The sequence below is a fragment of the Coenobita brevimanus genome, chromosome 1 (assembly GCF_032717465.1).
Source record: "Coenobita brevimanus isolate Jiangsu-jjx chromosome 1, ASM3271746v2, whole genome shotgun sequence".
Taxonomy (NCBI): domain Eukaryota; kingdom Metazoa; phylum Arthropoda; class Malacostraca; order Decapoda; family Coenobitidae; genus Coenobita; species Coenobita brevimanus.
Genome location: NC_136954.1, coordinates 37380145 through 37394091, shown reverse-complemented (window position 1 = coordinate 37394091; position 13947 = coordinate 37380145). Strand labels below are relative to the sequence as shown.

The window sequence follows — 13947 nt, the reverse complement described above, 5'->3', positions numbered from 1 at the left end:
TGTAGTGTGTACTGTGCATGTAGTTTGGTGTAGATAGTTAGAGAAATTTGTGTTGGAGAGCATGCTGGCCTACTCTCTGTGTAACTGAGACACTGGAAAAGTTCAGCAAAGGGGGATGGTCAGGAACTAGTCCTGAGGGCTGATGAAACGGGAGCTCCAGCACTCCCGGTCATCAGCTTTCCATCAACCTCGGGAGTACTGCCCTGCTCGGCTGGTGCTACAGTCTACTCCTAAATAGTACTAAAATGTACTATTGTGAACATACATACCACATCACTCCAGTACGATGAATTTTGACACAGTGAGCCATACCTTTTGAAACTCGCTAATGTCATCTTCGTAGGCCAGTAATCTTCGGAGGCCAGTAAGTTTCTCGAAATAATATGCAAAAATGTCAAAAATTTTCGACCAATAATGTGGATCGTTGATACTGTCCTCGTCGGTTCGTAATTTGTTAAAAGAAGAAGAGAAAGGTGATAATACTGATGATGATGATGATGATGATGATGAAGAGGAGGAGGAGGAGGAAAGACGACGACGAAGACGAAGAGCCATAGTCCTAAGCATTTTTTTTTTTTTTTTACAGTAGCTGTGTCTCTGCTAGTTTTTTTTTTTTTTTTATTTATCTTTCATACAGCTTTACTGTGTTCGCTTTTATCTGGTCTAAAACTGCCATCTCCATCTTGTTTGCTGAGCTGTAGTGACATATTAACGCTAGAATATGATGGTAGTCACGAAGAAGCTCTGTGGAAAGGATGTAATGCCGTAGTGTTGTCTTATTTTCTCACTGAGCTATGGGAAGTATGCTGCAAAAGGACGAAAATCTGGGTCAGGCTGAAGTGAATAAACTATTCTACACACTTCACAACTGAGCTAGAGTGAATATTAATAGATACTACAAAAGATAATTACTTCTGAAAACAACTAATAGCTGTTTACACCTGATTATTGTAAAATTTGGCTAATATCGTTTATGAATATTACCACAAGAATTCTGTTTTTTATTATTATCTTTCTGGGATTTTTTTTTTTTTATTGTAATATAATGATATTTTTTTCCCCCTTGTGATATCCTGGTGTTAAACTTCTTTCTCCCTCAAAAACTGGGGTGACAGATGTGTGTGTTTTGTGTGTGTGTGTGTGTGTGTGTGTGTGTGTGTGTGTATATCTGTGTGAATATTATTGATTGATATTTTCCTGTGTATGTTGGTGATAGATATTTTCCTAGGTGAATAAAAAACTTCACTGCTGGATATTATAGAGATGTATATTTTCCCTGGTGAATATTTTGATAGATAATTTCCCTGGTGAATATTTTGATAGATAATTTCCATGGTAAATATTATGTGATAGATGTTTTCCTTGGTGAATATTATTTTCTGACTGATATTTTCCTTTGTCAATATTATGGTGGTGGCTATCTTCCTTGGTGAATATTATGATGATAGATGCTTTCCTGGGTGAATAAGTTGTAATAGATAGTTTCCTTTCTCAATATGATGGTGGTGGTTATTTTGCTTCGTAATATGATTGTGATAGACGTTTTAATTGATGAATATTATGATGGTAGATATTTTCGGTGGTGAATATTATCGTGGTGCTTATTTTCCGTGGTGAATACTACGGTGATTCCTGGCGATTATTTTAGTTACAGCCATCTCTGATCGTGAATATATGGTAATAGATATTTTCCTTTGGAACAAAAATGGTGGTAAAAAAATCTTAAATACGGTGTTGATTGTTTTTTTTAATTTGAAATTATATGAAAATCTTCAGGGACAGACTCTTTCCTTTGTGTATAACGATATATTTTCCTTCCTTATTGCTGTGACAAAAAAGTTAGTTAATATTAATGTCGTTGATATTTTCCCTCGTCAGTATCAGGGGGATAGAATTTTTCCAAGTTAAATAATTTTGTGAGTGGCTCTTTTGCTAGTAAATATTTTGGTGATAAATATTTTCCTTCCAGAAGCTACTGTGGTAATCTTTTTTTCATTCATTGCTAGACGCCATGTATCCCAAACGGGGTGGCCAAGGGCTTAGAGTTAATTGTTTTACAGGGAGGGGTATTAATCCTCCACCAACCCCACTTGACACGTAGGGCTGCCAACAGCATCTAGTGTTCCCAGGCGGTCACCCATCCAAGTACTAACCAGACCCAACGTTGCTTAACTTCGCTGATCGGACGGGAAGCGGTGTACTCAACGTGGTATGGCCGTTCTCTCGCAAATAGTAGTGCTGATTTTTTTTTTTTTTTCCTGTTCATACCTTCTTCACTAGGATGTATCTTTATTCTACCTTATTCCTCTTTATTCTTCTTTTTTCTTTCATATTTTTTGTTCCTCTTTATTCTTAATTCCTATTTGTTAATCTTTCTCTTTTACTTTTTTTGTCTTTATTCTTCATTCCTCTGTTCTTTTATATTTCTTCTTTATTCTTCTTCATTCTTTATTCATCAATTTTTCTTTATTCTTCTTTATTTCACTTTATTGCCCTTTAATTTTCTTTATTCCTCTTTATTCTTCTTTATTCTTCTTTATTCTTACTCCTTCCATACCTCTTTACTCAGCTTACGAAAACTCAGACTGAAGGGGTTAGTGACGGCTGTATCTAACCCGTCCAGTTCGGCAAGTCTCTCCTAAGCTGAACAAACACGTCTGTAAGCAAAATAAGAATATAGAAGACGTGACCATAGTAAGTGAATATTTTGCTGATTCCTTCCTTCGTGAATAGTAACCCCTTCCACCCAAGGATTTAACTGTTTTCCCCTCCTTTAATTTTTATTTCCTAGCGACTTTACTGAACTTTGTTGAGACCTCATTTAGCGAAAAAGTAAAAAGAAAAATAAATAATAATCCCTGCAATTCAACATGACTCTCCAGACCCGAATCAACCCCTTAACTCTGGTGACGTATTTTTAAGTACATTCCTGCTGATTTTAAGGATTTTTACTAAGCATAGAAAGGATTTAATTATTTAGTTTTTTTTTCTGTAGGAGTTAGATGCAGCCGACATTAACCTACTTACTACGTGGGTATTTTTTTTTTTAAATCTCAGTAAAATCGTCTAGCAACAGTAAATTATAAATGACCCCCCAGCGATTTAAGGAATTTAAGGAATTATTATCCGTTGGCTGGAGTTAAAGTGATAAGCTCCCCTACTCTCTCTCTCTCTCTCTCTCTCTCTCTCTCTCTCTCTCTCTCATCCTTATCTTTTCTTCCACTCCCTTAATCTCCGGCATTTGTTTAAGCACAAGCAAAAGAATTATGGGAAAAAAGAAGAGAAAAAAATAATAAAAAGAAAATCGGCCTATCTATTCATTGCCTGACGTCGCCTCCTGTGAAGGGTGGCCTCAACAAATCTATCTCCCTGTGCAGAGAGAGAGAGAGAGAGAGAGAGAGAGAGAGAGAGAGTCGGGGTGGAGGTAAAGAAAAGGGCGTGGGGGCAAAGATATGGGTGGAAAATGGTGGAATATAGGTGGAGTAGGGGGGGGGGGCATGAGATTTGACCTAAAAAATGTTCATGTATAGTAATGATAGTTTTATGTAATGATGGTTTATTTGAAAGATTTCTCCAGCAAAAACAGCAAGAACAAGAACAGGACAAGAACAGGATAAGCTCTCATTAGTCACATATCCAGGGCATCTTTCGGAAAAAAAAAAAAAAAAATCACCTAAGAGACTAATCTAACCCAGCATGTCCTAACCTAATTTAACCCAGCCTAACATAGCCTAATCTGAACCAGCATATGCACCTAACCTCATCTAATATAGCAGTAAATCTAAACTAACATCCCCAGCCCTTACTAACATAACTTATATCAGTCTAACCTAACATAAGCTGTAATATCCGGGGGACGATGTTATTCAGTTTGACCTTAGGACTAAAAGTCTGGATAGGGAGGCTGCTAGAGATCGAGCAGCGTTGTGAGCCGACATTAGATCATCAATGTCATCGCCTGTAAGGATGTTGTAACCTTTCTAAATGAACGAACGAACGAAAACTCCTCCTGAACTAACCAATTTTAAAACCTTCCTTTCCTCCCCTTCCTCAGTGTTCATATGGCAATAATTCGCTAAACATTTTCATTCTCCTGTCGCAATGCCAGATGAGTGCAAAAACACACACTCTCTCTCTCTCTCTCTCTCTCTCTCTCTCTCTCTCTCACAACTCTTCCCCATCTTTCCTACCCCCTCCCCATCAAGTCATCTGCCTCAGTCCTCTTTCCCTTTTCAGTCTTTCCCTCCCTCTCATCTTCTCCATCCTCCCTCCCATTGCTATTCTCCCTCACCTTTCCTTCCTTTTCCCTTTCACTATCCCTCTCTCCTGTCTCTCTTCCCTCCTCCACATTCTCTCTCTCTCTCTCTCTCTCTCTCTCTCTCTCTCTCTCTCTCTCTCTCTCTCTCACATTACTGTCTCCACATTATAACTTTGGACAAAACTGCCAGCCAATTGCATTTTCAGATTTATCTTCGTTTGATATTAGATTTTGAGAGCTTGTAAGAGGCTGTGGTGGTGGTGATGGTGGTGGTGAAGGTGGTGATGGTACTTGTGGTTGTGAAGGTAGTGTTGGTAGTTGTGGTGGTGGTGGTGGTGGCGAAGGTAGTGATGGTACTTGTGGTGATGGTGGTGAAGGTAGTGATGTAGTTGTGGTGGTGGTGGTGAAGGTAGTGATGTAGTTGTGGTGGTGGTGAAGGTAGTGGTGGCAGTTGTGGTGGTGGTTAGTGATGTAGTTGTGGTGGTGGTGGTGAAGGTAGTGATGTAGTTGTGGTGGTGGTGAAGGTAGTGGTGGCAGTTGTGGTGGTGGTGAAGGTAGTGATGGTAGTTGTGTTGATGGTGGTAAAGGTAGTGATGTAGCTGTGGTGGTGGTGAAGGTAGTGATGTAATTGTGATGGTGGTGAAGGTAGTGGTGGCAGTTGTGATGGTGGTGAAGGTAGTGATGATAGTTGTGGTGATGGTGGTGAAGGTAGTGATGGCAGTTTTGGTGGTGGTGAAGGTAGGATTGGTAGTTGTGGTAGTGAATAATGCTTAGAGCTAACAAAAACAATATACTCTATCTCGTCTGTGAATAATATTGCCTAGGAAAAACAAGAATAAAGGTAAAAGTTACGTCCTGGTGCTGAAGTAATCAAGCTCAATTTCATGGGTTCATCTACATAATAAAGTCATTAAAACCGATCATAACAATTAACATCGCCAGTACGGTGACGGTTTTCATTCCATTTTAATATTAAAATTTGGATTTTTTTTTTTTCCGTGTTTCAGAGTCCCTTTGAGCTGGTAGCAGCGCGATTGATGACGACATTATACTTTATTCTTTATCTGCACATGATTTTATTCACCTTAGGATTGGTTACACGTATTAAAGGAGATATGTGAAGGCTGCGTCTACCCTCTCCGTTTTACAAAAGTCTCCTTGTTGTAGTAGCAAAAACAAAAATCAACCCTGCATCATTTGACTGAAGGGGTCGCGACATCACCACGTTGACATAATTCCTTTTTTGTCGGTGCTCCCTTCAGACGGATTTATTAAGCTAAAAGACTACTACTACTACTTACAATCCCATCACTAATTAAAATCCTTCACAGCTCGAATAATATCGTGTCCAGATAACAAGAGTAAAAAGAAATCTGATCATAGGAGTTGAGGAGCTCACGTTTATGGGATCCATTTGCATATTAAGTATAGACATTTATGATCATTATTAATATCCAGCTCATCAGATCTTGGGCTTAGACGAGGCATAGTGGAATAGGAGCTGACGTGACCCACAAAATACAGCGTAAAGGTTTGTGGTGGTGGTGGTGGTGGTGGTAGCAGCAGTAGTGGTGTGTGTGTGTGTGTGTGTGTGTGTGTGTGTGTGTGTGTGTGTGTGTGTGTGTGTGTGTATGAATAAAATGTCTTGTAAATTTGGAGCATATTTGGCATATACGTTGAATAATGGGTTGGAAAGAGGCGATGATGAGTGCAGATCCATGGAAGGTCAGCGCCATACTAAGTGGAAGGGCTTGCTGTAGCTTCCATTAACCAAGCCATTACAAGAGTTGTCCCTTGAGCTGAACTAAATCGTCTGGAGGTAGCCTTAACCTTGCATTAAAAATCTGAAATTAGCACATTGACTGCAGTGACTTCCTTTTGCAGTTATTCTTGTTGCAACAGAAGATTGTACTCATCTTAGGGGCGTCTTGTACTACTGAATACATTAAGGGACACGATATCATGAAAACTATTAAGATCCAGGATCTTGAAAACTCTTATACTGAAAACTCTTAAGGTGAACGATATCAGTGGAGATAGGGGGGGAAAGTATGTTTTGGAAGTCAAGTACCAACCAAAAGCTTTTTCCTTTTTAATTCTTGCCACCGTCAGGCTATCTTATTAGGCGTAGGAGAAAGAAGTTAACCCCGGGGAAGGTTCGCATATACAGACCGAATGTATTTCTGAAATATTATCTAATTACAGAGATGCCTGAGAGTGTTGATACTGTCTCCATTAACCTTCTCAAAGTTATGACAGCCCTAGTGTTCTGTTCCACCTAACGCATTTTGAATTTACTCATGTGAGAGAGTGTAGAAATGCCTGGGGGTGTTAATTACTGTAGTGATTCATTTACAGGTCTGTGTGTGTGTGTGTGTGTGTGTGTGTGTGTGTGTGTGTGTGTGTGTGTGTGTGTGTGCTCTGAGGTGTAAGGAAAAGTAGTAATGGAAAATGTTATCCTGTATGCTCTCAGCTTGTGTTCTACCTGCAGGGGTGCTAAAGATAGATAGATAGATAGATAGAGGGGGAATAAGCTATCTCGATTAAGTTCTTCTCTATATACTCGCGGTAACAGAAGACCTTTTTTTTTTTTTTTTAAAAGATCAGTAGGTCAATGGCTAATGTCACATGGCAAGGTCAGCTTCAGTTTTTCTCCGAATTACAAAAAAAAAAAAAAAATGTGGAAGGGTTAAGTGTAAAACACGAATGAAGGGCTTCAGTTTTTTAATTAATCAGTCAAATGTCAGTGTAATAAAGAAAGGTCAGATGTCTCGGGGCAAGGTCAACACAAATAGGCTTTTTAGGTGTCAGGCAGGAATGAAGTAATTGGCTTTTGAGAGCAGCTGGTGAAAGATCAAGGGCACAGGGCAAGGTCAGATATTCGGACTTTATACTAACTGTTGCTCCTGTTATTGTTGTTGTTGTTATTGTTATTATTATTATTATTATTATTATTATTATTATTATTACACCTGCGACTCGCGAAGAAAGAGCAGGTATTATGTTTTGGTCAGTGTGTGTGTGTGTGTGTGTGTGTGTGTGTGTGTGTGTGTGTGTGTGTGTGTGTGTGTGTTTGGACAAATTAACCCAAAAAGTGTTCAGCTGATTTTAACCAAGCATGGTGGTTAGGATATGTCGTAGGTCAGTCACAGGCCAAAATTGACTTAAACGGTTTTAACCCACTTTGACCCAATTTAGTGATAAAAGCTGATGGTAAGGAGTGACTGGAGCGATACGACTTTGAAAACAATCCGTCAGGGGTCAAGGTCACAGTAGCGTTAGGAGACGTCACGGCTGTAGTCGAATATAAATATTTGTGTGGTATTTCACTTTTACTTCACATTCCTTTCCGTTAACTAAGATTCCGAAGATATGAGAGACTTCGACTGTTTCTTAGGCCTTTGATCATGGTTTTTGGTATTTAGCGTCACTGAGGAAGCGGCAGATGTGCTCTAAATGTGCAATAGACGCAGTGGAGTAGAAATCACCCTTTGCCCCTGAATGTACATGTAATTATTGAAGTTATGTAGAATGAGTGTAGCCAAAGAAGAAGAGTGACAGAAGAGTCAGATAGTGAGGAGGTGCATTTCAGGGAATGCAATAAGTGTTGGGGCAATGCCTCTTTTATCCTTAGGACGCGACATCTGTTACACAGTTGCTGCCACCAGACGGTTTTCTGGAGATGTGGAAAAATCTATTATAGTGTAGGTTTTGACGAAAGCTACAACTTACCCATCAAGCACTAAGATTCTTCCATAAACTGAATGCTACTGTGAAAGACGGGGCATAATTAGGTATATTAGGATAAAGTTTGTTTAATATAATGGCCTTGCATGATGAAGCGAGGGGAAGGCAACCTTATTATTTTTTTGCGATTATTTCTTGAGTACGAGACGAAAATGAAATGCATCTAGCCTCTTTATATCATAGCAACTACAATAAGCAATGCGGGATGCAAGCTGAGCAAATATGATATGCACACATGTTCCATAAGTGTCTGTTGAAGATTTTGGGCTTGCCTTTCCCTTTGCAGCTTTAGCCTTGATCACTGAGACTATTTTGGGAGATGCAGCTTTAAGTACAATTGAATACTGAAGCTATCGGATGGACTGGGCATTATATGAATTAAGGGAGACGTGGTGAATTAACAGATTGACCCCTATGTTGGCGTGTGTTGGAACAGAGACAGTGAGGCATGCTGAGACGCGTTTCTCTCTCTCTCTCTCTCTCTCACACACACACACACACACACACACACACACACACACACACACACACACACACACACACACACACACACACACACACACACACACACACACACACAATTTTAAGATAAGTTAGAGAAAAAGGATTACAGAGGTCTTTCCCAGGTAAACAAAAGAATGTTTAACCCCTTCAACCTAAGGACGTGGTGCTGGAGAGGGACACCTTCACGTAGGGGCACCGATTTACCCTGGCGGCTCCCCTGCTTGGTTAAGCAAACGTCCCTCAACCACTTCCCTATCCTCCGAAATGAAAATGGTGGACTACAGGAGAAAGGAAGCTTAAGCCTGAAGTCTACAAGCTTGGGGAAACAACAAAATCAACAGCAAACAAATAATATAACAACAAAAACAACACACACACACACACACACACACACACACACACACACACACACAGGCATATGCACACGTCGAACAAAGTAATATTTTGTTTGCGCATGCGGTGTGTGTGTGTGTGTGTGTGTGTGTGTGTGTGTGTGTGTGTGTGTGTGTGTGTGTGTTCTTACCTAATTGTTCTTACCTAATTGTATCTTTACAGGAATGAGTCAAGCTCATACTGTCCTGTGTCTTAAACCATATTTATCGTACTTATCTTTAAATTTGTGTGTGTGTGTGTGTGTGTGTGTGTGTGTGTGTGTGTGTGTGTGTGTGTGTGTGTGTGTGTGTAAGTATACCGCAAAGGGATATAGGAGAGTATGACTAGAGGTGGGGAACTGTGTTCAGCACCTTAGTGTGGGGGAAAGTGAAGACAGCTTGTGTGGTCAGAGTTACAGGTTATAGTCAAGTGTGCTTGACTGAAATAATACAGAAAAGTATCTGGGGGGAATCAGCCTGAGAGATCCTTTGAATTTCTGCCGACATGCCATCTCTTACAGCCTGCAGGGATAGTTTCGCATATCGATGAATCTACAGGCAGGTTATACAAACTTACTAAAATTTAGGCTAATATATGATTTAATTTATAAAAAATGCAGACACTGGTAATATTGAAATCTAAACTCGTAAGGGATGATCGGTGTGTGACACGTAAGATTGCTGGACCCCAGGCAAAAGGTTGTTTGGTCTATGCCCAAAATCCGACACACACACACACACACACACACACACACACACACACACACACACACACACACACACACACACACACACACACACACACACAAATCCACTTTTAAATTAAGGATTATGTAAAGCATACAGGAGAGGGTATAAATCAACATAATTATCAGTCATTGACTGCATACAACAGTGTTGCATCCTTTGTATGGTTGGAATAGAAACATAGCGTGTGATGGCTGTAGGAAGAGCTGAGACAGGCAAATGAAGTCGACAAAACGAGGCAGAGCAGTGGGAAACGAAGGAGGGTGCGTGGGGAGGATTTTGGTAAATGGGGAGGAAGTGTCGAGTATTGTTTTAATGGCAGCTTGCAGAGTATACTGGCTCTCGTATCTTCAGAAAAAAAAAAAATCTTTATTGTATACTTTTTGGATGTTTCCATTAGGACATCATGATATGCTATCCAATAGGCAGTAGTATTAATGAACCAATACTTCAGTAAAATAGTAAATATTACAATTATCTCTATTGCTCACTGTTCATATTGCTGAATGATTATACAGTGAACCATCAGCAGAAATTTGAAAGACTTAGGATGGTGTGTTATGAGTAATGATATGAGAGATGCTGGTGTATGAGTGATGGTGAGTTACGAGAGATGGTGGGTTATAAGAGATGGTGTATTATGAGTAATGCTGGTCTATGAATGATGTTGGTTTATGAGTGATGGTGGGTTATGAGTGATGATGGGTGATGAGTGATGTTGGTCTGTGAGTGATGGTGGGTTATGAGAGATGGTGGGTTATGAGAGGTGGTGCCTTATGAGTGATGTTGGTCTGTGAATGATGATGCGTCATGAGTGATGGTGGGTTGTGAGTGATGGTGGGTTATGAGTGATGTAGGATTATGAGTGATGCTGCTTTGTGAGTGATGGTGGGTTATGAGTGATGGTGGCTTTTAAGTAATGCTGGGTAATGAGTGATGCTGGGTTTTGAGAAATGTTGGGTTATGGGAGATGGTGGATTATGAATGATGGAGGGTTTGGGAGATGGTGGGTTATGAGTGATGGTGGGTTGTGAGTGATGGTGGGTTATGTAAGATGGTGGGTTATGAGAAATACTGGGTTGTGAGAGATGGTGGGTTATGAATAAGGATTTTATTTTTAATAGATAATGAACGGAGGAAGGAAAAACAAAGGAAAAATAATAAGTCCATGTGCCTAAAGGCATCCTCCATTCATGAAATATTTATAACAACTGGATTTAAATGGAAGTGGATTAAATGTTTGTGGGAAGCAACTCCCAGGAAGTGAATTCCAGAGAGTAGTAGTTCTGAGGATATATGAATTTTGATAGGCAGAGTTCTGCATTGCGGGGGAAAGAGTGTGAGTTCATGGGCGCTCCCAGCTGCCCGAGTATTCCGGGAGAAAATGTGAAGGGAAGGCACAATTGAAGCCAGTTCGTCAGAGCACTTACGGTAAAAATATCGATAAAATAATGCTAAAGAAGCAACATCTCTACGTACTGATAATGGAGGAAGGTCCTGCGTAATGGCAGGATTACTGATTAATCTAATGGCTTTATTTTGAATTTTGTCCAACTGCCTCAATGCAACCGTTCCACATTCACTCCACAGTGGTGAACAGTATTCGATCTGAGAACGCACATGACTTTTGTATATTGTGGCCATCTGCTCGTCAGTGAAGAACTCACGAACTCTGTACATAAGTCCCAATTTTTAGAAGCATTTTTAGCAAGGGATTTAACATAAGCTGTCCAGCTTAGGTTGAGGTTTAGAGCAACACCTAGGATATCAATTGTAGTGGATATGGGAATATTGACATCTTTTAAAATTATGTGAGAGTCTGAGGGATTCTTTCTGTTGGAGAAATTAATGTACTTAGTTTTCTGAGCATTAAATGAGACCAGATTTGTTTGTCCCCATTGATTAATTTTAGAAAGGTCCTGGTTCAGAGAAATTGCTGTGCTTATTTGGGAATTTATAATATCAAATTATGTAAAGAAGGTACTAAATTTGAAAGAACTATGAAGGGTCGAGTCATCAGCATAAGAGTGTATTGGGTTGTGAGTGACAGATACGAGGTCATTTATATGAATGAGAAAGAGGGTTGGTGCAAAAACTGATCCCTGAGGTACGCAGCATTTATGGAATGAAACTGAGAATAAATTCCCTCTACCATGACCCGTATTTTTCTATTATGAAGGTAAGAAGAAATCAGAAGGAAGCAGTGACATCTTAGACAATAAGGCCCAGTGCAATACTCTGTCAAATGCTTTTGAAATATCAAGTGCTGTTGTGTGTGTTTCACCGTGTTGGTCTGTTGTTTTGTTAATCTGATGAGTAAGAAGACAAAGAATGTCTACAGTTGAACGTTCTTGTCTAATTTCATACTGTGAACGTTCTTGTCTAAATCCATACCGCCGATCATTGATTAATTTATTGATTTCTAGGTGCTTGACTTTACTGAGAACGGAAGTTATTGCAATTGGTCTATAGTTTTTAGGAACAGGATGGATATTTGCTTCTTTCCAAGAGGCTGGAAAACTTGAGGTACGGATGCATAAGCGGAAAAAAACTGCCAATACAGGAAACAACAAGTAGGAGCAATTTTTAAGTACCATTGATGGAATTCATCTGGACCAGTAGCTTTGTCTGCTGAGAGATTCTGTAATACAGCTTGTACGTATCTGGTGTGAATCATGAAAGGAGGTGTTTGAGGGGAATCAAAATCAAGTACAGGAATATTGTGATTTTCTGTTTAGTGTTTAGTTTGTTGAAAAAGTGTCAACAAGAAGGTTGGCTTTTCCGCGTGGGTCACTTACTCGATTTCAGTTGGGGGACTGTAAAGGTGGAATGGAAGAGGTGGTAGTGAAGTTAGATTTGAATGAATTAAGGGTTGACTAGAATATTTTGTTATCATTTGGGTTGTTTAGTAGTTTGTTAGCTTCTCTATGTAGAAAATTTTATTTAGAAAGATTGATAATAGCTTTGGCATGGTTTCTGATATTTCTATAATAATTAAAGACTTCTTTGGTTTTGGTTCTTGTATAAGTGTTATAGGCTATTGTTTTATGTTCTGTTACTCTAGCACAATTGTGGTCAAACCATTTAGGAGAAATGCATCTTTTTCTGTAACTATGATGGGGAATGAATGTTTCCATGCCGACTTTAATGAAATCCTGTATGTGGCCCAGTGTGGAATTTGCATCTTGGGAGAATGATGATGGACTATGAGTGATGATGGGCTGTAAGTGATAGGTTATGAGTGATGATGGGCTGTAAGTGATAGGTTATGAGTGATGATGGGTTATGAGTGATGATGAACTATGAGTGATGATGGGCTGTGAGTGATGATGGGTTATGAGTGATGGTGGGCTATGAGTGATTTTGGGCTATGAGTGATGATGGGCGAGTGATGGGTTATGAGTGATGATGGACTATGAGTGATGATGGACTATGAGTGATGGGTTATGAGTGATGATGGACTATGAGTGATGATGGGCTGTGACTGAAGATAGACAATGAGTGATGATGGGCTGTGACTGAAGATGGACTATGAGTGATGATGGGCTGTGAGTGATGTTGGGCTATGAATGACGATGGGTTATGAGTGATGATGGGCTGTGAGTGATGTTGGACTGTGAGTGATGATGGGCTATGAGTGATGATGGGCTATGAGTGATGAGTTATGGGTGATGATGGGCTATGGGTGATGATGGGTTATGAGTGATGATGGGTTATGAGTGATGATGGGATATGAGTGATGATGGGTTATGGGTGATGATGGGCTATGAGTGATGATGGGTTATGGGTGTTGATGGGCTGAGTGATGATGGGTTATGGGTGTTGATGGGCTGAGTGATGATGGGTTATGAGTGATGATGGACTATGAGTGATGATGGGCTTTGAGTGATGATGGGCTATGAGTGATGATGGGTTGAGTGATGATGGGCTATGAGTTATGATGGGTTGAGTGATGATGGGCTATGAGTGTGATGATCTATGAGTGATATGGGCTATGAGTAACGATGGGCTATGGATGGTGAGTTATGAGATGGTGAATTATGAGCAATCAAGCCAACCAGCAAGCAAATCAACCAGACAGTCAACCAACACTTCCCGTCGCATCCCGGATCACAGCCAGTCTCCCGTTCCGTGATTCGTGATGCACCCAGGTTCCGGGCCCCAGATGACACCCCTCCTCACATCCCGAAAGTGTCAAGCCTTCCCCGTTCCGCGACCATCCAGCAACGAAGCCAACCAAACCGGTCAGTCCAATCAATCTGACAACCAACCAACCAACATTCCCCGTCGCATCCCGGATCATAGCCTGTCTCCCGTTCC

General features: G+C 40.2%; 1 non-coding gene across 1 annotated transcript; it reads right to left on the bottom strand.

Moving 5' to 3' along the window:
• Positions 1–2104: 2104 nt before the first annotated feature.
• LOC145390389 (5S ribosomal RNA) lies at positions 2105–2223 on the bottom strand. The gene has a single exon (XR_013895618.1). It is a non-coding gene; the product is annotated as a 5S ribosomal RNA (ribosomal RNA).
• Positions 2224–13947: the final 11724 nt, after the last annotated feature.